This window comes from Pseudophryne corroboree, chromosome 1, assembly GCF_028390025.1.
Source record: "Pseudophryne corroboree isolate aPseCor3 chromosome 1, aPseCor3.hap2, whole genome shotgun sequence".
NCBI classification, from domain to species: domain Eukaryota; kingdom Metazoa; phylum Chordata; class Amphibia; order Anura; family Myobatrachidae; genus Pseudophryne; species Pseudophryne corroboree.
The window spans coordinates 1,186,594,182-1,186,620,957 of NC_086444.1; the positions used below are offsets into that span (position 1 = coordinate 1,186,594,182).

General features: G+C 45.0%; 3 long non-coding RNA genes across 3 annotated transcripts in view; all 3 read right to left on the reverse strand.

The window, feature by feature from the left end:
* The window catches only part of LOC135013503 (uncharacterized), an 89,701-nt gene that overhangs the window by 26,002 nt on the left and 36,923 nt on the right, over nucleotides 1-26,776 (reverse strand). The gene's annotated exons all lie outside the window — the stretch shown is intronic.
* LOC135013294 (uncharacterized) lies at nucleotides 15,182-16,898 on the reverse strand. The gene is made up of 3 exons (XR_010212023.1): nucleotides 16,806-16,898; nucleotides 15,457-15,543; nucleotides 15,182-15,263 (listed from the first exon to the last, which is right to left on the reverse strand). It is a non-coding gene; the product is annotated as an uncharacterized LOC135013294 (long non-coding RNA).
* LOC135013399 (uncharacterized) lies at nucleotides 17,684-19,211 on the reverse strand. The gene is made up of 3 exons (XR_010212123.1): nucleotides 19,142-19,211; nucleotides 18,411-18,473; nucleotides 17,684-17,788 (listed from the first exon to the last, which is right to left on the reverse strand). It is a non-coding gene; the product is annotated as an uncharacterized LOC135013399 (long non-coding RNA).

The window sequence follows — 26,776 nt, forward strand, 5'->3', positions numbered from 1 at the left end:
TTCACCTCAGCAGTGGCATAATGTTGGGTATCCCCATGTATGCAAGTTACCCCAATAGGTATTTGCTGGACCTTTAAGGGGTTCACTAACCCAGCTTTCACGAGGGTAACTAAACTTCCTGAATCTAGCAAGGCCTCTACCCGGTTACCTTCTAAGAACACATCACACATTTGTTTTTCCAGCTCAGGTGAAGGTACCACAGTACAAGCTAACCTAGCAAAGAAAGACATTCTGCGACATTCAAAGGCAGCATCACATTGCATGGGTTCTTGCGTGACTGGGCAATTGGCAATAACATGACCTGGCATACCACACCTAAAACATTTAACCACACGATTATCAACCCATTTGGGCAGCATAGACCGTTCTAGCCCCATTGGCCTGTTTCCAGGGCCAGTGTTTACAGTCTCTCCAGCCTTGCGTTCTCTTAACCGCCCAGCAACGTTTTCCCACGGAACAGTCTTACCAGTCTTTACTGAAGGGCGCTGTCGAGGACCTATGGGTTGCTGGGTGGTCATCAGTAGTTCCTCTGCTGCCAAATACCTCTCTACCATGTCCACTAACTGGTCAGCAGTACCCGGGTTTCCATGGCTCACCCACTTGCGCAGGACCATGGGCAAAGATCTCAAGTAGCGGTCCATGACGACTCTTTCCACCATCTGGGGACCAGTTAATGTCTCTGGCTGCAGCCATTTTTTTGTTAGCTGAATAAGGTCGTGCATCTGGAAGTGCGGAGGCTTCTCCATGGCGTACAGCCAACGGTGCACCCGTTGCGCTCGTACTGACAGCGTGACTCCCAGGCGGGTCAGGATCTCAGTCTTTAGTTTATCATAGTCCCGAGCCTCAGCAGGGCTTAAATCAAAGTAAGCTTTTTGGGGCTCACCTGACAGGAAAGGTGCCAGCAGACTGGCCCACTGTGCTTTCGGCCAGTTCTCACGCTCGGCAGTCCTTTTAAACGTGGTCAGATAGGCCTCCACATCATCAGCCTCTGTCATTTTCTGCAGGAAGTGACTGGCTCGTATAGAACTAGAGCTGGTTGGAGCACTGACGGCCACATCTCCAACCCGAGCTGCAAGTCTCTGCACCACTTCTGTTAAGGCCTCTCTATCCTGACGCTGTTGCCTGTAAAGTTCATCAACAACTGCCTGCTGTTGTCTCTTATTTTCCTCCATTGCCACCTGCTGTTGTCTCTTATTTTCCTCCATTGCCACCTGCTGCTGTCGGTTGGCCTCCTGCTGAGCCGCTGTAGCTTGCAGCAAGGCTTTAAGCAGATCCTCCATGTCAACAGATTTTTCAGGCGGCTTTGCAGCTGCTTTCACCCAGGACATATATCAAACCCTCAGGGGTGAGTCTCAGTAACTTCACACTGGGCTGTATCTGCATAAACCACCGTTTTCTGCAGGCCTCACAAAGCTGCTGCTTTCACTTATGCGCAGAACGGCCTGCTCGCATTCTCCACCAAGTTGTAACACTGTAGGGGTGCAAGGTGCCTTTTCCTGGGGAATATGGCAGCCCGCAGCAGCTGAGGAACAACACAAGTCCAGTTTCTGGTACAACCGACCCCGGCCAGTTTTATTGAAACAGAAAATAAAACAAACCCCAAAATAAAAATACCTTGCCTGTCCGGCACTAACTAAACATAAGATGTTCCTAACTGTCACTAAACAAAACACAGAGTTCTTCAGTACATACTGTATAGCTTACTTGCATCAGAAAGCGTGTCTCTCACACACAGATCCTGCAGCCTTCCCAGGCAGTCTGCCCATACTAATCAGGTTAGAAGCACTATATCACTCTTACACAGCTGAAACCCTGATTAGCCCTCTGTGAGGCCAAAGACCCGAACTGGGCCCAATGTCTAGAACTCGCCTTATCTCTCTCTCAGAGCCTTTTCCCAGCTTTTACAGCAAACTGAAAAGGTTCAGACAAAACAAAAAGCATTTTTCCTAGAAGTTAACATTTTCTAAAACATGTAAGACAAGAACCTGGGACAAATATACCTGCCCTCAAACACTATCCCAGTGTTCTTGTCACAATATATATATATATATATATATATATATATATATATAAATATACAAATGCTATTTTACCAGCATCGAACTTAGCAAAAAGATACCGATATCAAAATACATTGTTATAAAGGAAGCAAATTTAGTTTAAACAATCTTGATGGCAAGATAAACCAAACACCATATAAATAAGGATAGAGAGAAGATACACAGGAGGGAAATAAGATCGAAAAAGGAAAACATTCTCACAATATGAAGGGAGTTAGTTTAAAACCCTCATTTAACTCTCTCGGATACACTGTATTAAGAGTAACAATCCAAAAAGTTTCTGTTTTACTGAGATAATTAAGTCTATTATCTCCTCATTTATTTATAGGTATATATTCAAGCCCTATAAATTTAGCGATGAAGGATTCCCTGAATGGCATTGTTTAAAATGTCGAGCGACACTATGATTTTCAATATTAATCTTTATATTTCTTATATGCTCTAAAATTTGCAACTTCAGTTCCCTTTTCGTTTTATCCACATATCTTTTGCCACAACTACATTCCAACAATTAAATTACATGAGTGGTGTTGTAATTAATAAACCATTTTATTTTAAATAATTTACTTATATCAGCATTATTATTAAAAGTTTTTGTCCCTTTCAATCCATGTAGACGAACTTTACATTCTCTTTTAATTTCTAGACATACTGTATATATACAGTATATATATAATGCGGCTACACCAGGCGTGGCGGCCAAAGGAAAAGGTAGGGGTCGTGGCAGAAGACCGCCACTATCGAACAAAACTTAATTTGTGATCCTCTCTTTATATGAACTTTCTAGAGTTGAGACAGATGTTCTATCAAGAGGTTTATCCTTTGTGCCGTCCACCCGATTTAATCCCCTTGATTGGCGTGTTGAGCAGTTTAATCTCCAAAAGCAGCTTAAATTGAAAGAATTTTATGGCAAGCGTGACAATGTTGTCTTAGATGAACCTGTATTGCCTGTTCAGCTAGATAAATTGTTATCACACTCTACATTCGATCCTCTATCCTTCAACCCTTCAATAAAGACCTTTATTCACTTACTAGAAGAGGATGTACAAACTGCAGTAACCAATTTACCATCTAAGTGCCGGAATCTTAATCCTGTTGAACAGCAAGGCCTAGATAATTTGGCATGTAATAAGGACTTGGTCTTTCATTCTGTTGAAAAGGAGGGTGCCCTGGTTATCCAGGATTTATCTGATTACAAACTACAAGTGGAATGACATTTAAATGATGATTTGACATATCGACAATTAGCAAGTTATCCTAATAACATCTTTAAATCAGAATTATTAGTTATTCTGCAGACTGCGGTGTCCAATGGGACTATATTAGAACAGCTGAGTAATGCATTATTGCCCTCATTTCCTTTGGTTCCACTTTTTTACATGATACTAAAGATACACAAATCCCTATTGGATCCCCCAGGTAGACCCATCATTGTGTCCCAAGGGTGGCTGTTCTAACCTGGTTCAGTCTACCTTTATGGTGTGTTACAGCCATACATTTGTGATCATCCACACTATCTTCTGGACACTACGTCATTGCTCGTTAAATTACAAGCACTTTCAAAATTAGATGATTACGTGTGAACGTTTACTATTGACGTGACTAGTTTGTATACCATCATACCTTATGATATGGGATTATGTGCAATCAGACAATTTTTGGAAGGCCAACAAATATATAACGGTCCTGATGTGAACTTTGTGTTTGAACTTTTACAGCTAACTTTGTCAATTTTTTTCTCTTTATAATTAAACCTTCTATCTGTAGTTAATTGGCTGTGCTATGGGGGCGACGGTAGCCCCCTCACATGCAAACATTTTTATATTTGATATTGAAGAGTTAGTATTTTTTTTAAACTCTTATATAGCCAATTGTATTGTTTTTTTTCTGTCATTACATCGACGACTTACTGTTGTTTTGGAAAGGTGATAGTAGTGTGTTGATTGAGCATATTAATCAACATAATTCTAGTGATATTCCAGTAAAATTTACCTATACCATGAGTGCTGATGAGGTTCATTTCTAGATGTTGCTTTTTCTGTCAGAGAGGGATTAATTTCTACTAATTTGTACTCTAAGCCAACTGATAGAAATAACTTATTATTGTTGAGCAGTTGTCATCCTAAATCATTGATAAGGGGATTACTGTACCCTATTCCAAGTTTGTCCATGCCAGACGAATTACGTCTGACATTGTTCAAGCTATGATAAAGATTGATAGCATGTTAAAGAAGTTTTTATCATGTGGCTATGATTTCTGCCAACTTCAACAGATGAATGAGAAAGTTTTGCATTTATATAGATCAAATTTGCTAAAACCTCAAACTAAAAAAAGTCTTATCCATTTAACCATGGGTTTCTCAGTTAACCCAGGCTAGTCCAGTTATTAATAAAATCTGAAAGAAATTTTGGCCCATCGTTCAATCAGATCCCAATGTCTAATAACCGTATCATGTTTTGTTACAAAAGGAGTCGTAATTTACGGGACATTTTGGTTAAATCTGTAATTGCTGAGTCTGAGTCCAAAAGTTTTGGGGGTAGGGTTGGCTGTATCCGGTATACCTGTGTAACATGTCAATTTTTTATCCCTGGTGACACGTTTTACCAGCCTCATACTGGTAAATATCTGTATATACGACATAGACTTTCTTACAACATCAAATTTACAATCTATCAGATAGTGTGTCCCTGTGGTCTGTCCTACATAGGGAAGACCGAACGTTAATGTAAGGAATGGATGGCAGCCCATCATTCATCCATCAAAGCTGCCTTGACCACTGGCAAAAGTGTTCTGCCAGTGGCCAGGCACTTTGCAATGGTTTCCCATAGTCTCACATCTCTCAAATATAGAATGATTGACCATTTGACACCATCTTTATGGGGTGACAATTTTGGGCTTAAATTGCTACAGTCTGAAGCCCGTTGGATTTTTAGACTTGGCACAGTGGCCCTTTGGGGCCTAAATGAATATGCAGGTTTTAATGTGTTGGCTGCTAATTGTTAATGAATTTACATAAGTCGGTCTACTATATACATGTAATTTACATCTTTCTATATGTACGTTTGTATAAGTGAGAGATTTATTAACTACTATTTATACTAATGTCTTTATTGTTAGTCTGTCAGTATTTAAAGTCTGTGCTGGCTTTGTTTTTAATTGTTAGATGTTTCCATGGTGATGGTTAGGTCACGTAACAATCGGCCATGATTCCATGCAGTGTCATGATGTCACTTTGAATGCGCCACTGCAGATTGGCTCCTCACTGGGGGTGCTCCTATTAGGGTTCTTTGTTTGTCTTGTGTAACCTGATGAAAATTCCACACTATTAAAGGCATTGAAGCATTGTTCTTTAACATTGATAGTGTTTACAAATCATTGGAGTGTGTGGCACTCCAGAGAAACATGTGCCGCAATGGTGTGGCACTCCGGAGAAAAATGTGAACAATGAAGCACTTATTTCTTTGGAGTGCCACACCATTGCTTGTATGTTCGTGTGGGGATGCCTGCCATAAATGAGAGGGCACCCAGAAAAGTTTATCTTTTGGTTGATGGAGTGCTGGAAACCACTGTTTTATACACTTACTAACCCATGGAGGTCTGGATTTGGGGTCACACTCAAAATTAAAGTGGAAAAATACACTACAGGCTGATCCAACTTTGATATAATGTCCTTAAAACAAGTCAAAATGAGGCTCAGTAGTGTGTGTGGCCTGCACGTGCCTGTATGAACTCCCTACAACGCCTGGGCATGCTCCTGATGGGGTGGCGGATGGTCTCCTGAGGGATTTCCTCCCAGACCTAGACTAAAGCATCCGCCAACTCCTGGACCGCCTGTAGTGCCAGTCCATAGCATCAATGCCTTTGTCTTGCAGGAACTGCTGACACACTCCAGCCACATGAGGTCTAGCATTGTCTTGCATTAGGAGGAACTCAGGACCAACCGCCCCAGCATATGGTCTCACAAGGGGTCTGAGAATCTCATCTCAGTACCTAATGGCAGTCAGGATACCTCTGGCGAGCACATGGATGGCTGTGCGGCCCCCCCAAAGAAATGTCACCCCACACCATTACTGGCCCACTGCCAAACCGGTCATGCTGGAGGATGTTGCAGGCAGCAGAACATTCTCCTTGGCGTCTCCAGACTCTCATCTGTGAAGAGAACAGGGCGCCAGTGGCGCATTTGCCAATCTTGGTGTTCTCTGGCAAATGCCAAATGTCCTGCACGGTGTTGGGCTGAAAGCACAACCCCAACCTGTGGACATCGGGCCCTCATACCACCATCATGGAGTCTGTTTCTGATCGTTTGAGTAGACACATGCACATTTGTGGCTTGCTGGAGGTAATTTTGTAGGGCTCTGGAAGTGCTCCTCCTGATCCTCCTTGCACAAAGGAGGAGGTAGTGGTCCTGCTGATGGGTTGTTGCCCTCATTCAGCCTCCTCCATGTCTCCTGATGTACTGGCCTGTCTCCTGGTAGCGCCTCCATGCTCTGGACACTACACTGACAGACACAGCAAACCTTCTTGCCACAGCTCGCATTGATGTGCCATCCTGGATGAGCTGCACTACCTGAGCCACTTGTGTGGGTTGTAGACTCTGTCTCATGCTACCACTAGAGTGAAAGCACCGCCATCTTTCAAAAGTGACCAAAACATCAGCCAGAAAGCATAGGAGCTGAGAAGTGGTCTGTGGTCACCACCTGCAGAACAACTCCTTTATTGGGGGTGTCTTGCAAATTGCCTATTATTTCCACCTGTTGTCTATTCCATTTGCACAACAGCATGTGAAATTGATTGTCAATCAGTGTTGCTTCCTAAGTGGACAGTTTGACTTCACAGAAGTGTGATTGACTTGGAGTTACATTGTGTTGTTTAAGTGTTCCCTTTATTTTTTTGAGCAGTGTATATATATACACATATAAACATATACTGTATATGCATGTGGGTGTATACACACACACACACATATATATATATATATATACAGATGTAGCCACCTTTATCTTGAGTGGCCGCGGCGGTTGTCCCGTTCGACCATACGCAGCGTACTGTGGCGTAGCGAGGCGCGCCTAGCCACAGAGAGGCTATCTAATCGCACGGAGACAGACATTTGACGTTTGGCGTTACCTTTACGTGTAATACCTGCGATCAGCCACCAGATGTCGCTTTTTACAATCACCACTGCGCATGCGTGTGGTCTCCCGTAAAATACAATACTGACATACATAATAAGGACTACTTTACTAAGGCGTCTCATTACGCTGCATACAGCAAATACTGTACTCATTACGCTGCATTATTTAATACAGTACTGTACAGTATATACAGTACGACACCGACGCAAATACAGTAGTACAGCATACAGTATATGATCCATCTACAATACTTTATGAATACTGTATGTGAGCGTGCAAGTCCCGCAGACAAAACACAGTACTGTAAAACCAGTAGTGTACACTGTCGCAAATGGATGTGTGTTACAAGTTCACTATTGCCTCTCAAGATTAGGAATTTTCTACAGTGTTATCGTCCTAATCCCGTAGCCATTACAGCATAATCAAAACCAACGGATTTATACATTTGTCTGCGGCGAAGTGGTGAAGTGTTTCGCTTCCTATACTCAGAGTCCAGGGTTCGATTCCTTAAGTACTGTACGAATGCATGTTACTGTAGTTTTTTTCAGACACTTTATTATTTTTTTTATTCACATACTGCAAACCAGGGCATACAGTAGCTGCATGAGCGGTTCTATGCGATCGAGTCCGGTGTACCATAATCTGCAGGTTCTATGCAGGTTAAGGTACTATGCTCCGTACACAGTACACATACAATTCTGTAGCTGGGCAGACTGAATAGAAATGGCTACCACCTATGACTCCTTGCCCCACAGAGGCCCTAGGCTACGGAGCAAGTAATAGTCCAGATTGTACAGACTATGGGGCAATGCTGAATGAGCGTCACAATCCCCTAGCTAAAATACACAGTATGCATATTATGGTACACCGGACTCGATGACATACTGTAGCACACTGGCAAAATGGCCGCCGCCCCTGAACCCTTGTGCAGGTTATGGGGCTATGCTGAAGGAGCGTCACAATCCCCTAGCCAAAATACACAGGGGAGGGATAAGCTACTGTAGGATTGCATACAGTATTACGGTACACCGGACTCAATCGTGCTGGGAGTTCACGGTCGGCGGCCATTTTGTCAGGTTGCTAAGCGATCCAGCTCGGTATACCGTAATGTGCATAGACCTCGCTTATCCCAATGTAATTGAGCTAGGGGATTGTGACGCTCCTTCAGCATTGCCCCCTGAACTGTGAAATGTATGCCATATTGTATCTCACTACATATCCGAGCGCTGCCACGTGCTGGGAGTTCACGGTCGGCGGCCATTTTGTCAGGTTGCTAAGCGATCCAGCTCGGTATACCGTAATGTGCATACAGTAGACCTCGCTTATCCCAATGTAATTGAGCTAGGGGATTGTGACGCTCCTTCAGCATTGCCCCCTGAACTGTGAAATGTATGCCATATTGTATCTCACTACATATCCGAGCGCTGCCACGTGCTGGGAGTTCACGGTCGGCGGCCATTTTGTCAGGTTGCTAAGCGATCCAGCTCGGTATACCGTAATGTGCATACAGTAGACCTCGCTTATCCCAATGTAATTGAGCTAGGGGATTGTGACGCTCCTTCAGCATTGCCCCCTGAACTGTGAAATGTATGCCATATTGTATCTCACTACATATCCGAGCGCTGCCACGTGCTGGGAGTTCACGGTCGGCGGCCATTTTGTCAGGTTGCTAAGCGATCCAGCTCGGTATACCGTAATGTGCATACAGTAGACCTCGCTTATCCCAATGTAATTGAGCTAGGGGATTGTGACGCTCCTTCAGCATTGCCCCCTGAACTGTGAAATGTATGCCATACTGTATCTCACTACATATCCGAGCGCTGCCACGTGCTGGGGGTTCACGGTCGGTGGCCATTTTTTGTGTGCATAGAACTCGCTTATCCACATAGGCCCCTGTGTTTTTAACTACTATATTGAGATGCACATTTCTAGGCCTACAGTATTTAATATACAGTAAGCAGCATTGTTGTTAGGCTTTACGCTACCCACTTTGCAAATCTGTTTCCTCGTAGGCAGACTTGCTGTGTGGATCTTCTCCGACCTTTCAGAAATCTCCTGATAATTTGCTCTCCGTTTCTGCCTTCGAAAACTTCTTCACAGGCCATACTGTTCCAGCTCATTGACACAGTTTCGTCATACAGTATTTGACCGGTAATTCTTTCATTTACGGTTTACAATTATTTATATACAGTACTGTACGTAAATGATGAATGTCCCTGTGCATTGCTCCATGGCCTGTACAACTTATCCCGGTGTATTTTAAAATGTATACCATCTCTCACTACATATCCGAGCGCTGCCACGTGCTGGGAGTTCACGGTCGGCGGCCATGTTGTCAGGTTGCTAAGCGATCCAGCTCGGTATACCGTAATGTGCATAGACCTCGCTTATCCCAATGTAATTGAGCTAGGGGATTGTGACGCTCCTTCAGCATTGCCCCCTGAACTGTGAAATGTATGCCATACTGTATCTCACTACATATCCGAGCGCTGCCACGTGCTGGGGGTTCACGGTCGGTGGCCATTTTTAGTGTGCATAGAACTCGCTTATCCACATAGGCCCCTGTGTTTTTAACTACTATATTGAGATGCACATTTCTAGGCCTACAGTATTTAATATACAGTAAGCAGCATTGTTGTTAGGCAATAATTGAAGAATTTACATACAGTACTGACATGTACTGTATGTAATGCTTGTACATCATGTCAGTCGACCCTTATGCTGTACACTACTGTAAGTCTCACAGGGCCCATGCACTTCCAAGGAGGGTTATTTACTGTACTGTATCTGTTTCATACAGGAAACTAATTGCAGTCCATAACACTAATATTAAGCCCACTCCATTATCCACTCCTCCCCTGTGTATTAAACACCCCCTACCACCCTGGAAGTCATGTACCAGGGCCCCTTCATTCAGCACAATGCCCCCTTCTACAGTTTAGTGTTCTCCTTCCTGCCCCATCTGTGCAGTAAAGGAATAATTAGCAGAAATTATTTCTCCAGGTCCTACTGTACATACTGAGCGAAAGATAGAACCCCCCCTATCCCCCGCGGAGCATCAAAGCTGCCGCTGATAGCTCCCCCCACCCCTTCCGCTGGTGAGTGGGTAGGGGCCCCAGTGCATTGCTGTGTCCAGGGGCCCACACTGCTGTTAAGATGGCTCTAGTAATTGAGCTAGGGGATTGTGACGCTCCTTCAGCATTGCCCCTGGACTGTACCATACTGTATCTCACTCCATATCCAAGCGCTGCCACGTGCTGGGAGTTCACGGTCGGTGGCCATTTTGTCAGGTTGCTAAGCGATCCAGCTCGGTATAACGTAATGTACATAGACCTTGCTTATCCCGGTGTACTACAGGTATGTGCAGTAGTACTGAATGATTGCTATCACTTGTGGTGAAACACCTATCTTATCAAATACAGTAACTACTGTACAGTATAGTTGTTCGCACAGGTGATGGTAATCATACTGTATATTTAAACTGAAGTCCGTAACAGAGCATTCTGTCCCTCCTGCAGAGGTTCTTGTTGGGAGGCACAGGGAAAAAAGGCAAATACTGTACAGTATTTGCACTTTACTGTTGTGCACTTTATTTGAAAATGTACAGTTGTTTGCTATTTTTAGCATGCTGTGCTTTACATGTTTTCTTATTGTGGTTTTTATATTTTTAGACAAAAGACAAAGAATGCAGACTACCAGATTTTACGGGAGTGCCAAAACCCACCCATCAGTGGCACAGAAACTTGCTGCATTAGTCCCACAAAAGAAGAAGAAAACTGCCAAGGCGGCTCAGAAAGAAAATGTGGTGAAACCACGAAAAAATGCCAAGGCAAAGAATAATACGTTGGAGATGATATGTGGTGTGGCAAATGATGTAATTGTTCCATCTCCTGCAGATCACAGTGTTCAGCCAATGAATCTGGAAATACCGGTGCTAGAGGACGTGACAAACACGCTGCATCAGGAAGCTTCTTTTTTGGACCATGTAGCCACCCCTGGACAAGAAGACATGACACATTCACCACGAAGAAGGTTGCATTTCACAGATGTGAACACCAAAGTGCAGGACTGCCAGTGTACCTGTCCTGTTTTACTAAAGGAGCTACTCAGTAAGGTGACCAATATGGAGTCAGAAGTTGGTGGACAGGTCAATCAGCTGCAGACCGATGTGGCTGGCCTTAAAGAAGGCATAAAGGAACAGATGGTAGAAGCCATGAAGAAAGTTATTGAACAAACGAGGGAAGAATGGCAAGTTGGAGTTTGCCGCACCATCATTGCAACACACCACCAAGCGGTTCAAGTCAGCGGCCTGGACGACCGAGGCCTGGAGGACCGCAGAGGAGGCCTGGAGGACCGCAGAGGAGGCCTGGAGGACCGCAGAGGAGGCCTGGAGGACCGCAGCGGAGGCCTGGAGGACCGCAGCGGACTTGACGAAGTCAGCGGCATGGACGACCACAGAGGAGGCCTGGAGGACCGCAGAGGAGGCCTGGAGGACCGCAGAGGAGGCCTGGAGGACCGCAGAAGAGACCAGGAGGACCGCAGAAGAGACCTGGAGGACCGCAGAGGAGGCCTGGAGGACCGCAGAGGAGGCCTGGAGGACAGCAGAGGAGGCCTGGAGGACCGCAGAGGAGGCCTGGAGGACCGCAGAGGAGGCCTGGAGGACCGCAGAGGAGGCCTGGAGGACCGCAGAAGAGACCTGGAGGACAGCAGAGGAGGCCTGGAGGACCGCAGAAGAGACCTGGAGGACCGCAGAGGAGGCCTGGAGGACCGCAGAGGAGGCCTGGAGGACCGCAGAGGAGGCCTGGAGGACCGCAGAGGCCTGGACCACAGCAGCGGACTGGACGAAGTCAGCGACTTGGACGACCGCAGAGGAGGCCTGGAGGACCGCAGAAGAGACCTGGAGGACCGCAGAAGAGACCAGGAGGACCGCAGAAGAGACCTGGAGGACCGCAGAGGAGGCCTGGAGGACCGCAGAAGAGACCTGGAGGACCGCAGAGGCCTGGACCACAGCAGCGGACTGGACGAAGTCAGCGACTTGGACGACCGCAGAGGAGGCCTGGAGGACCGCAGAAGAGACCTGGAGGACCGCAGAAGAGACCTGGAGGACCGCAGAAGAGACCTGGAGGACCGCAGAGGCCTGGACCACAGCAGCGGACTGGACGAAGTCAGCGACTTGGGCGACCGCAGAGGAGGCCTGGACGACCACAGAGGCCTGGAGGACCGCAGAGGAAACATGGAGGACCGCAGAGGAGGCCTGGAGGACCGCAGAGGAGGCCTGGAGGACCGCAGAAGAGACCTGGAGGACAGCAGAGGAGGCCTGGAGGACCGCAGAGGAGGCCTGGAGGACCGCAGAGGAGGCCTGGAGGACCGCAGAGGAGGCCTGGAGGACCGCAGAAGAGACCTGGAGGACCGCAGAGGAGGCCTGGAGGACCGCAGAGGAGGCCTGGAGGACCGCAGAGGAGGCCTGGAGGACCGCAGAGGCCTGGACCACAGCAGCGGACTGGACGAAGTCAGCGACTTGGACGACCGCAGAGGAGGCCTGGAGGACCGCAGAAGAGACCTGGAGGACCGCAGAAGAGACCAGGAGGACCGCAGAAGAGACCTGGAGGACCGCAGAGGAGGCCTGGAGGACCGCAGAGGAGGCCTGGAGGACAGCAGAGGAGGCCTGGAGGACCGCAGAGGAGGCCTGGAGGACCGCAGAGGAGGCCTGGAGGACCGCAGAAGAGACCTGGAGGACAGCAGAGGAGGCCTGGAGGACCGCAGAAGAGACCTGGAGGACCGCAGAGGAGGCCTGGAGGACCGCAGAGGAGGCCTGGAGGACCGCAGAGGCCTGGACCACAGCAGCGGACTGGACGAAGTCAGCGACTTGGACGACCGCAGAGGAGGCCTGGAGGACCGCAGAAGAGACCTGGAGGACCGCAGAAGAGACCAGGAGGACCGCAGAAGAGACCTGGAGGACCGCAGAGGAGGCCTGGAGGACCGCAGAGGAGGCCTGGAGGACCGCAGAGGAGGCCTGGAGGACCGCAGAGGAGGCCTGGACGACCGCAGAGGGCTGGACGACCGCAGAGGCCTGGATTCAAGTGTGCTGTTGCCAGGAACACCAATGATGACCAGCACACCTGCTCACAGGCCACTTCGCAATACATTCGGAGGCTCTCTGAACAATATTGCCCTGGCTGTCATCTCAACTTCCCTGGACGACCATCTGTACAGAGCTTCAAATGGACATATTCAGAAATATGCATATTCTCTGTTCCAGCACCATGTACGGTACGACAAATACTTGACGTGGGCCAATCGTGTGAACTTTGATGGTTCCAAGGGCAAACTTCCGCTGCCCAAAAATCTGGTACATGACATCATGGCTAGGTGTGAACGCCGCGTGAGGATTGGTGATCCAGAAAAGAGGAAGATAAGGGATACCATAAACTCTGTGCTGAGAACGAAGAGGAAAATGACTTGGAAGCTCGACTATGATGAAACCAGATCATTACCTACCTCCTAGCTTCAGCACATCAGCTTCACACAGCTGAAGCTAAAAAATTGTGTCAATGTACCTGTATGACCTGTACATTTTCTGGGGCTGCATGCACTGTGCTGAATCCACTTGGAGCAGCTCGGTTACTCAAAGGGGAGTGCATGAACTTGGCTCACCACATTCCTGGTAATGTAAGGGCCTGTTACAAGTTGCCCCTTTTATTCCTGTTGATTTTTTGGGCGCTGCTGTATCTATCCAGTAGCAGCCGAGTCCATTGTGCTGTGTCCATCTGGGGCCTTGGGCTGCGTTTCCATCCAGGGGCTGCTGTTGTCAGTCCTCTATTCTGGTGTCCGTATGCGACAGTGTTAAAAAGCAAAAGACAAAAACGAAAAATAATTCAAAAAAGCAAAACCTAAAAATAAAGTACAAAAACCATTACCCCGCACCACCACCACAAAAAAATAAATTATAAAAATGTTAAAGTTGATATTGTTACTGTATTTGTGCTGTTACCTTTTGATTAAAGTACCGTACAGTATGTGTGATGTTGGCTTTATTACAATACAGTACAGTATGTGTGATGTTACATGTTCCAAATGATTTTGTCCGTAAATAAAGTGTTTCTTAAAATAAACATGACGTGGTTTCCAATGTTTGTATTCCCAACTTCCTGTACTGTATAAATTAGTACTACTGTATGATGGGAATTCAATTAAGAGTGGTATACTGTATGTAAAACAACTTGGTTAGGCATCTTGCATTTCATATTTTAATAAAAACCACAGGAAACTTCTATTTTTAAAAGTTTATTGAAGAAAAAAAAGGTGTTTTTTTTTAAATAAAGTTTGAAAGTTAATTAAAACAAAAAAGTAGTTTGTTCTTCGTTACATTCTTTTCTTGTGTATATAGATATCTGTGGGGAAAAAAAAAAAAAAAGTATTAAAGTAAAGACACTCATGTTCATTTGTTTTCCAAGAAAATTTGTGGAACCACACAGCCCAGCAATAAGTCATGCTGGGCTGTGTGGTTCCACAAAAGGCATGCGGTACAAAGTGAAATAGTGGTGTCAGTGGTCAGCACTTTGACACGCTAACATTTGTGGAACCACACAGCAATGGCTGACACACACAAAATGCCTGACACACACAAAATGCCTGACACACACAAAATGCCTGACACACACAAAATGCCTGACACACACAAAATGCCTGACACACACATGCTGGAGTGAAAACACATGTTTGCCAAACAGTCGACAGCACATGTCGGCCAGATGGCCGACCAAACTTGCTCCAAATCACCCCAAACTGGCCAGAAAGCACCCCAGCACACTCAGGAGGTACTGTACACCACAGCTAAATTAGGAGAGAATTTCATTACAAACAGCCAGATCTTGCAGATTATCTGCCAGATAATTGTATGGTGTACAGTATGCCTATCTTATACAGTAGAAAAAGATACTATACAATGGAGTACAAGAACAAACATTTTTATTAAATAAAATTAAATTAATCGCAATAACAAATTAAAAAAGTGGTCCACTAGGAGGTGGACCACCACCCGCAGGAGCTGGATGGCACGCTGCAACTGTTCTGTGGGAAAAAAAGGACAGTATTACAAAACAAATACTGAATACTTTACAGTGTAGTAATGGCAATACAGTACTTTACTCTATATTAGACAATATTGTTATTTACTGTACAATGTACAGTACTGTATTGTCAGTACAGTAAATCAAACACTACTGTACGCTGTCGAGGTAATTTAAACATTGCTTTAGTTTACCTCTTGTATAAGTGGGCTGCTGCCTGCCCGCTTCTGGGCCAGCCCACCTATCTTGCCCCTGTCTGGGGCCCCCATAAATAATTGGCACTATATTGGAGAAAAAAAAACATTTAGTCACATTCAAATAGTAAACAATTATTACTGTATACTGTAGGTACAGTATTATACTGTATTGCTGGTATTCAAAATATAAAGTACTGTACAAGAGTTTAGCTTCAATAGGTCATAAACAAATTGTCAAAGGAATTAAACACCACAGTACAAATACTGTAGACATTTACTGTATGTATTAGCAGTCATGACATTTCATGACCGCTTCAGAAAAAAGAGGGTTACAGTACTGTAGGTGGTGTTGTAGGGAGTACTATCCATAATAGTGGACTGTACTCAGAGCCAGCCATAAATAATATGATTCCCTAGTCAAGTTTTTGGATGCTGCCCCCTTGCACAGATGCTATTTCCGCCTCTGAGCCTGTACCCCTTTCCCAGCACCATCACCCCTCAACCATAGCAGTCCTCATTTTGGTGCTCCTCCAACTTACTGTACTGTATGTTTAAAATAGCAACAGTGTGCACATTCGGTGTGCATCCCAAAACGGTGCATGTTCTTGCTGGGAAGGGGCAAGGCCACACAGTAATTCCCCAATCTGAAATGACGCCACACAGTACTGCAACTTTATTCACAACATATCATGCAATAGTGTCTCTTTTTCTCGTTACATCATATGATAGTACCACATTACTCCTCAAAGTATTCCCACTTATTCACATTGCATCACATCATATTGCTCTTTGTTCACATTAGACCACACAGTAGTGCCCTTGCTACAGTATATGTTACACAACAAAGTACTGTATACACATAATGCTGCACATTAGTAATGCATTTTGTATGCACAGAATATACTGTAGGCATGCTGCATATCATATTAATCAGCAGAAGCTGCTTGTGCCCCTGGGCATTTGGCAAGTATGCCTATGCCTAGGGCAGGCTCAGACTGGAGATCAGTACGTAATCCCGCTGGACGGGATCCCGGCAGTCAAAATACAGACGCCGGAATCCCGACCACACAATCCCGACATGGGCGGCGAGCGGAAAGCAGCCCCTTGCATGCTTGCTTCGCTCGCCACGCGGTGGGCACGGTGCCTCGCTACGCTCTACACACTATTATATCAGTAGTCAGGAAACGCAGCATGCATTTGTGGAGTGAAGAGGGTGAAAAAGGAGAGAAAGTACAGTTTGTACTGTAAGGTTATGTCAGAGGGTGTGAAGATGATCAGCTCAGTGTTATACATGTTACAGTAAGTTAGAATACAGTACAGTGCATTATGTATTTCTATTTTATTACCAGGTGTCTCCTCCACTGGTTGGCGACGGACTGTAAAAAGATAAAATACAGTACAGTTAGTCATATCAGTTTGACTTAAAATAATGTTGGAGAAAAAAAAATACTGTAATTACAGTACCAACTATTGCTACTGTACAGTATATTTACCAAAAATTTATTCTGGCTCGTCGTCTGTGGGTAAAAGAGAAGAATATTATAAGATACAGTATACAGTAAAAAGTATAGTAATAGTACACTAGTGTCCAGGCCCAGTGTCAGGTGGGTAAAAAAAGGTATGCTTGTGACAGGCATGGTGATTCCAAGGGACCCCACCGAGACCATCAGAAAATTTGTGAGTGACCCGTATGCCGGTGATTATGACTAGAATAAGGTAGCAACTCTTTTTTCTTTTGAATTATGTATACTGTACAGTACTGTATGTGCATATTGTACAGTACACTTAAAATATTTAGCAGTTACTGTAGTGGTAATTTTTGGGATGACAGTATTAGCATACTGTAAGCATCCAACTGAGGCCCCCAAACAGATGCCGCCACTAGGTACAGTACGTGCCTCTCGTGCCTAATGGGAAATTCATCACTGACAGTATCTAGAGAGATGAATGGAGAGACAGTGACAAGGGGTGAGAGAGAGAGAGAGAGAGAGAGAGAAATTGAGTAAGATGGGTGTTTTTTTTAGAACAGGATGTTGTCCATACAGTAGCAACCAATCAAATATTACCTACTGTACTGTATTATCGTCTGTAAGTGTAACTAGATACTGTAAATGTTAATGTGGGATGTGATCGGTTGCTACTGTATGGGCAATATCACCAGTTCAAACAAAAACAATTTTCATCCGATTTCTACGCATTTGCCAGAAAAATCTGATGAAAAGTGCTACTCTGATGGCATCAGATCAATGTCAGTAATAATTCTTACCACTAAATGCAGCAGCATCATCATCATCCTCCTCCTCCTCCATGGCCTGTTCCAGTGTAGGGCCTGTGAAAAAAAACATTAATGTGAAAAAAAAAAAGGTTCATTCCAGGAAATACACATACTGTACCCTCCAACATGACCCGCCCCACTAGGTACAAAATGCTCTGGTTCTGGACTTCCCTCTTAATTTATTATTGCCATCACCTGTGAAGAAACAGCTTTCTTATCATATAACTAGTTCAACACAGGTGATGGAAATCATAAATTAAGAGGGAAGTCTAGAAACAGAGCAGTGCGGCGGGTCATGTTGGAGGGTCTGCATACAGAAACATAGAATTTGATGACAAATACTGTAAGAACCACTTTGCCCATCTAATCTGCCTCTTTTTTTTAACCTTTTTTTTACATCAAACCTTATAACAATTTTCCCCAAACATCACATGATGCAAAGATAAATAAATAAAAAAAGAGAGTAGATTTCGCACACAGAGACGAGAATGTCGAGGCCAGAATCAGGGGGTAGTGGAGGAGGGTTAGGATACCGTACCTCACCCTGTTGGGATTGCTGCAATCAGGATGCCACTGTCGGTCACCTGACCGCTAGAATCCTGACTGCTGGTCACGCAAACCCAACCCATTGGTTTAACACAATGTACAGTACAGTACAATACTGCAGTTTACTTACCAAGTTGGGGAGAGGGTTGTTGGGGAGAGGGTTTTTCATCCTCATCCTCACTGTCAATAATTACTGAGTTGAAAATAAAAAAATATTATAAACAAAATACAGTAGAGTACAGTTACTACAAAATTGCACAGTAGTACAGTGCTACAGGAGGCAGAGATATATTCATAATACAGTAGGAGCAGAATGACTGTCCAGCGGTAGGGGACATACAGTACTGTATTTAAAAGACCTGCTGTCTGGATCCCGGCATTCAGAATGCAGAGTGTGGATTCAGAGTATGATTGGAGGGTTAGGCTAGTGGAGGGTGGGTCGGATGCACAATTTTGGGCACCATAATACAAAATGGATATCGTGGAACTACAAAAGGTTTAGAGGCGGGCGACCAAAGTGATGAAGTGGATTGAGAAGATGGAATACAAGGAAAGGCAGGCTAGGCATGTTTACATTGGAAAAGAGGAGATTAAGAGGGGACATGATTAACCTTTACAAATATACTGTATACAGTAAGGGGACAATACACAGGAACGGTTTTTGATAAGATGGACACAGAGGACACGTGCACAGTAACTCTTGTTGAAGTAGAGGCGATTTCGCACAGAGGCGAAAAGGGGTCTTCACAGTGAGGGAAATACTGTACAGTACATGTTTGGAATTCCCTGCCTGAAAAGTAATAAAAGTGGACTTGGTCAATACTTTTAAGAATGGGCTTGAGAAAATCCTACTGTACTTACTATAATCTGGCTCCTCTTCCCCCGAATCAATGGGAATGAGCTCCTCCTCTGTATCAATTACGAGGCGGTCTGTGTGTAAAAGATGACAAGTATTGTAAAATACAAAAATTACAGTAATACTGTAGGAAACTAGTGTGTCTGTAACAAAAAGTAATTATTACCACTTCCGGAGCTCTCGGATGCAGCAGCAGGTGGTGGTGGTGGTGGTGTTGGTACTGTGGGAAAAAAAATAACAGTACTGTAAGTGAAGCTGTCAATTTGAAACATGTACTGTACAGTATCCAGGACACATGTACAGTAGTGTAACAACGATGACAGTAGCACCAGAATTCTCGTTACACAATACCTGGCAGCGCAGCAGGTGGTGGTGGTGGTGGTGGTGGTGGTGGTACTGTGGGAAAAAAAATAACAGTACTGTAAGTGAAGCTGTCAATTGGAAACATGTACTGTACAGTATCCAGGACACATGTACAGTAGTGTAACAACGATGACAGTAGCACCAGAATTCTCGTTACACAATACCTGGCAGCGCAGCAGGTGGTGGTGGTGGTGGTGGTGGTACTGTGGGAAAAAAAATAACAGTACTGTAAGTGAAGCTGTCAATTGGAAACATGTACTGTACAGTATCCAGGACACATGTACAGTAGTGTAACAACGATGACAGTAGCACCAGAATTCTCGTTACACAATACCTGGCAGCGCAGCAGGTGGTGGTGGTGGTGGTGGTGGTGGTACTGTGGGAAAAAAAATAACAGTACTGTAAGTGAAGCTGTCAATTGGAAACATGTACTGTACAGTATCCAGGACACATGTACAGTAGTGTAACAACGATGACAGTAGCACCAGAATTCTCGTTACACAATACCTGGCAGCGCAGCAGGTGGTGGTGGTGGTGGTGGTGGTGGTGGTACTGTGGGAAAAAAAATAACAGTACTGTAAGTGAAGCTGTCAATTGGAAACATGTACTGTACAGTATCCAGGACACATGTACAGTAGTGTAACAACGATGACAGTAGCACCAGAATTCTCGTTACACAATACCTGGCAGCGCAGCAGGTGGTGGTGGTGGTGGTGGTGGTACTGTGGGAAAAAAAATAACAGTACTGTAAGTGAAGCTGTCAATTGGAAACATGTACTGTACAGTATCCAGGACACATGTACAGTAGTGTAACAACGATGACAGTAGCACCAGAATTCTCGTTACACAATACCTGGCAGCGCAGCAGGTGGTGGTGGTGGTGGTGGTGGTACTGTGGGAAAAAAAATAACAGTACTGTAAGTGAAGCTGTCAATTGGAAACATGTACTGTACAGTATCCAGGACACATGTACAGTAGTGTAACAACGATGACAGTAGCACCAGAATTCTCGTTACACAATACCTGGCAGCGCAGCAGGTGGTGGTGGTGGTGGTGGTGGTACTGTGGGAAAAAAAAATAACAGTACTGTAAGTGAAGCTGTCAATTGGAAACATGTACTGCACAGTATCCAGGACACATGTACAGTAGTGTAACAACGATGACAGTAGCACCAGAATTCTCGTTACACAATACCTGGCAGCGCAGCAGGTGGTGGTGGTGGTGGTGGTGGTACTGTGGGAAAAAAAATAACAGTACTGTAAGTGAAGCTGTCAATTGGAAACATGTACTGTACAGTATCCAGGACACATGTACAGTAGTGTAACAACGATGACAGTAGCACCAGAATTCTCGTTACACAATACCTGGCAGCGCAGCAGGTGGTGGTGGTGGTGGTACTGTGGGAAAAAAAATAACAGTACTGTAAGTGAAGCTGTCAATTTGAAACATGTACTGCACAGTATCCAAGACACATGTACAGTAGTGTAACAACGATGACAGTAGCACCAGAATTCTCGTTACACAATACCTGGCAGCGCAGCAGGTGGTGGTGGTGGTGGTACTGTGGGAAAAAAAATAACAGTACTGTAAGTGAAGCTGTCAATTTGAAACATGTACTGCACAGTATCCAAGACACATGTACAGTAGTGTAACAACGATGACAGTAGCACCAGAATTCTCGTTACACAATACCTGGCAGCGCAGCAGGTGGTGGTGGTGGTGGTACTGTGGGAAAAAAAATAACAGTACTGTAAGTGAAGCTGTCAATTTGAAACATGTACTGCACAGTATCCAGGACCAAAAAGGGGTCCGGCCAATAAACAATCTGCATCAGAGAAGCAAGATACAGTATGCTTAAAGTATACAGTACTACGGTATATACTACAGTAGATCGCCAACAAACGTAAATTAACAAACAACTATCACTGGAATTTACCATCCTCATCCCGTAGCGAAGCACGGGTATTCAGCTATCTACAATGTTATTTATACTTTGTGTTTAATATTTACATTTAGTTTTGTAAACAGACATTCTTAACATTAACGGATTGCAGCGAGTTATCTGTGATGGTCAGGACAGGGGGTTGGGACTATAGAAATCACTATGTACTGTACACTACTGTATTTGACAATACTTACCAGCTTGGCGGCGCCTGTCCCGCCTCCTGTGACGTCGTGCTACCAGCCCTGTAAAAATATATATACAGTATAATGGCAGCATACTGTACAGCCAATGAAATTCAACATTGACAGCATCTTTATGACATCACAATAAATGGAATTGTTCATTCTAGTACCCTGCACCTAATCACTCAGGAGGGCATAGTGTACTGTACTGTCTTCAAAACTTAAGGGGCACATTTCTAAATGTGACATACTGTACAGTACACTTACAGTATCGCTACAGAACAGTAGGTCCAGGGTATTAGACAGAACACTACCTTTATAGACATTGTAACACACATAAGCATTGCCCTTATAAACATTATGACACACATCAGCATGCAGCCCTCCCACCCTTAACCATCTCAGTACTGTTCATTACATTACAAATTGATTTCATGACAGATGATGCAGTACTCACCTGAATTCATCTTATTCACGTCATGTCACAGTAGTGCAGTTTATTCACGTCACAGTACTGTCCTTGATTCACGTTGTGTCACACAGTAGAGCACCGTATTCACGTCACAGTACTGTCCTTGATTCACGTTGTGTCACACAGTAGAGCACCTTATTCACGTCACAGTACTGTCCTTGATTCACGTTGTGTCACACAGTAGAGCACCGTATTCACGTCACAGTACTGTCCTTGATTCACGTTGTGTCACACAGTAGAGCACCTTATTCACGTTACTGTACGTCACAGTAGTGCAGTAGTATATCCACATTACGTCACAAAGTAGAGATCTGCCAGTCATGAACCTTATGCAAGAGTAATGCACGTCAGAACACATTAGGCCACTGTAACATCCCTTAGAATAATTTCTGCCAAAGTAACATCCCTTAGAACACTGTACTATCTGAAACACAAATTTCGGCACACTGCAATTAAACCACACAATGCACTGCACGACTGCGTGATATGACAAACTGCACATTTCCCTGCAAAATATGATACAATGTACACTACACAAAAAACTGCAATTACCACATGTGTATACAGTACACTGCACGACAGTGCTGGCCCTAGCCAGGTACAGATACAGCCGCAGTCACGCAAAATATAGGCATGCCGCATATCATTTTAATCAGCAGAAGCTGCTGGTGCCCCTAAGCATAGCAAATGCCCTAGGCATTTGCCTACTGTAGTTTGCCTATGCCTAAGGCCGGCTCTGCTGCACGATGTGATTCACTATGTATTACACTCACTGCACAATACCATATTCTGAATGTACACTGCATGACACGCTGCAATTACGCAGCACGATACACTGTGATACATTGCATATACTGTACACTGCATGATACTGTACACTGCACAATCGTAGACCACCTGGATTGTAAAGAACTACTGTATATACACAAGTTTAAAAAAATAACAATTGTTTTTGTAAAACGCATGTCGATCTTTTTCCATGTCAACTTAACGACCATGTCAACCTACAGTAACTGGTGTCAACCAATTTCAAAAGCCGCACCATCTAGGTCGACGCAAAAAAACAAATTGACCTTTTGACCCGGGTTAACGTTTGGTCCTTGTTTAACCATTTGTTTACCACAAATACTGTACAGTGCTGTATAGACCGGATACCTGCTGCTACAGCAGCCCCTGCTATAATGTACTGTACCTGTAACTACAGTAACTTAAAGTACAGTAATCTACAGTAATGTACTGTACTTACAATCCCTTATGGCCTGCAGGCGTCGTGGGGTCCGCCTCACGAGGTCACTCCACCTCCTCTGGAGAGACCTCACCGTTCTCCTCCGGTTGTAGGTCCGGAGGATATCCCTGCTGGCCCTCCTATATGCCCTTACTTTCTCCTCGTTGCTGGCGAGAGTTCTGTCCCGCCAGCGAACGAGGAGACGCAGCTCACCCATAGCATAGGGACGGTCACGTACAGGTACTACAGGTACAGCTGCCATGATTATGCTCAATGAGCGATCCAGACGTCGTGCGTCTCAGACGTCGTGCGTCTCAGACGTCGTGCGTCTCAGGCGTCGTGCGTTCCAGGCATTCAACGTACAGTACTGTAGTTACTGTACTTTGTGACAGTTTCCCTTAGTTTTACATATGCCCTTTCTTTGACCACAGTATTTTCCACTGTCTTGCCCTACGCCCTTCCCTCCTGGGAGCCTTCACAGGTCTTATGCTATACACAAATACCGAAGATGCACAGTCCGTCAGAATACACTCATTTCATTCACGCTGTTTGGGTGCATTTAGCGTAAAGAATCGCTCCTGCAGATGTACTTTGATTTATGTGAAACCTGTGTGCATCCTTCCATTGACTGTCTTACAATGGAAATAAAATAATACAGTGCATTATTACAGAAAAAAAAAAAAAAAAAAAGAAAGAAAGCACATCATGTCTCGAACCCTGGACCCCCAGTGAGGGAGGTGGGAGCCTTCACCCCTAGCCCACGACGCCTCATGAGAGATTTCTAATTTCATGTGTGAAAGTACTGCAAACAGCGCCCGGCCCTCGCCCCATTGCTGTTGGTTTATGCCTTAGAGGACTCGGACGCTCGCATTTGTAAAGCACGGTGTTTTCCTCCGCCTCCTGCTAGCCTGTTGCCCTTCCCCCATGGGAGCCTGCACAGATCATGCAGTAGACAGGGAGGGAATGCAGGTCATGTGCAATACACAAACGCCCACTGTGGTACTATTTTGCTCACTTACAGTACCGTACTGTAGGTTGCATTTAGCGTAAAGAATCGCTCCTGCAGATGTACTTTGATTTATGTGAAACCTGTGTGCATCCTTCCATTGGATGTACAGTACTGTATTGGAGAGAAAAAAAAAAATGTTAAAGTGAATGTCACGGGAACACATTAAAAATAAGGTTGGCACTTCCTTCCCATTGGTGTTGGTTTACAGTATGCCGTAGTGTACTCGGACGCTCATGTAATTGCATTTCAAAGGCACAGTATTTTCCATCGTCTCCCCCCTACCCCCATCGCCCTTCCCCCCTGGGGGCCTGCACAGGGAGGAAATTCAGGTCCTGTGCAATGCACAAACGCTGAAGATCTACAGTACTGTTTTGCTTAGTTGGTAGCGCCAGAATACAGTACACTCATTTCATTCACGCTGTTTGGGTGCATTTAGCGTAAAGAATCGCTCCTGCAGATGTACTTTGATTTATGTGAAACCTGTGTGCATCCTTCCATTGACTGTCTTACAATGGAAATAAAATAATACAGTGCATTATTACAGAAAAAAAAAAAAAAAAAAAAGAAAGAAAGCACATCATGTCTCGAACCCTGGACCCCCAGTGAGGGAGGTGGGAGCCTTCACCCCTAGCCCACGACGCCTCATGAGAGATTTCTAATTTCATGTGTGAAAGTACTGCAAACAGCGCCCGGCCCTCGCCCCATTGCTGTTGGTTTATGCCTTAGAGGACTCGGACGCTCGCATTTGTAAAGCACGGTGTTTTCCTCCGCCTCCTGCTAGCCTGTTGCCCTTCCCCCATGGGAGCCTGCACAGATCATGCAGTAGACAGGGAGGGAATGCAGGTCATGTGCAATACACAAACGCCCACTGTGGTACTATTTTGCTCACTTACAGTACCGTACTGTAGGTTGCATTTAGCGTAAAGAATCGCTCCTGCAGATGTACTTTGATTTATGTGAAACCTGTGTGCATCCTTCCATTGGATGTACAGTACTGTATTGGAGAGAAAAAAAAAAATGTTAAAGTGAATGTCACGGGAACACATTAAAAATAAGGTTGGCACTTCCTTCCCATTGGTGTTGGTTTACAGTATGCCGTAGTGTACTCGGACGCTCATGTAATTGCATTTCAAAGGCACAGTATTTTCCATCGTCTCCCCCCTACCCCCATCGCCCTTCCCCCCTGGGGGCCTGCACAGGGAGGAAATTCAGGTCCTGTGCAATGCACAAACGCTGAAGATCTACAGTACTGTTTTGCTTAGTTGGTAGCGCCAGAATACAGTACACTCATTTCATTCACGCTGTTTGGGTGCATTTAGCGTAAAGAATCGCTCCTGCAGATGTACTTTGATTTATGTGAAACCTGTGTGCATCCTTCCATTGACTGTCTTACAATGGAAATAAAATAATACAGTGCATTATTACAGAAAAAAAAAAAAAAAAAAAGAAAGAAAGCACATCATGTCTCGAACCCTGGACCCCCAGTGAGGGAGGTGGGAGCCTTCACCCCTAGCCCACGACGCCTCATGAGAGATTTCTAATTTCATGTGTGAAAGTACTGCAAACAGCGCCCGGCCCTCGCCCCATTGCTGTTGGTTTATGCCTTAGAGGACTCGGACGCTCGCATTTGTAAAGCACGGTGTTTTCCTCCGCCTCCTGCTAGCCTGTTGCCCTTCCCCCATGGGAGCCTGCACAGATCATGCAGTAGACAGGGAGGGAATGCAGGTCATGTGCAATACACAAACGCCCACTGTGGTACTATTTTGCTCACTTACAGTACCGTACTGTAGGTTGCATTTAGCGTAAAGAATCGCTCCTGCAGATGTACTTTGATTTATGTGAAACCTGTGTGCATCCTTCCATTGGATGTACAGTACTGTATTGGAGAGAAAAAAAAAATGTTAAAGTGAATGTCACGGGAACACATTAAAAATAAGGTTGGCACTTCCTTCCCATTGGTGTTGGTTTACAGTATGCCGTAGTGTACTCGGACGCTCATGTAATTGCATTTCAAAGGCACAGTATTTTCCATCGTCTCCCCCCTACCCCCATCGCCCTTCCCCCCTGGGGGCCTGCACAGGGAGGAAATTCAGGTCCTGTGCAATGCACAAACGCTGAAGATCTACAGTACTGTTTTGCTTAGTTGGTAGCGCCAGAATACAGTACACTCATTTCATTCACGCTGTTTGGGTGCATTTAGCGTAAAGAATCGCTCCTGCAGATGTACTTTGATTTATGTGAAACCTGTGTGCATCCTTCCATTGACTGTCTTACAATGGAAATAAAATAATACAGTGCATTATTACAGAAAAAAAAAAAAAAAAAAAGAAAGAAAGCACATCATGTCTCGAACCCTGGACCCCCAGTGAGGGAGGTGGGAGCCTTCACCCCTAGCCCACGACGCCTCATGAGAGATTTCTAATTTCATGTGTGAAAGTACTGCA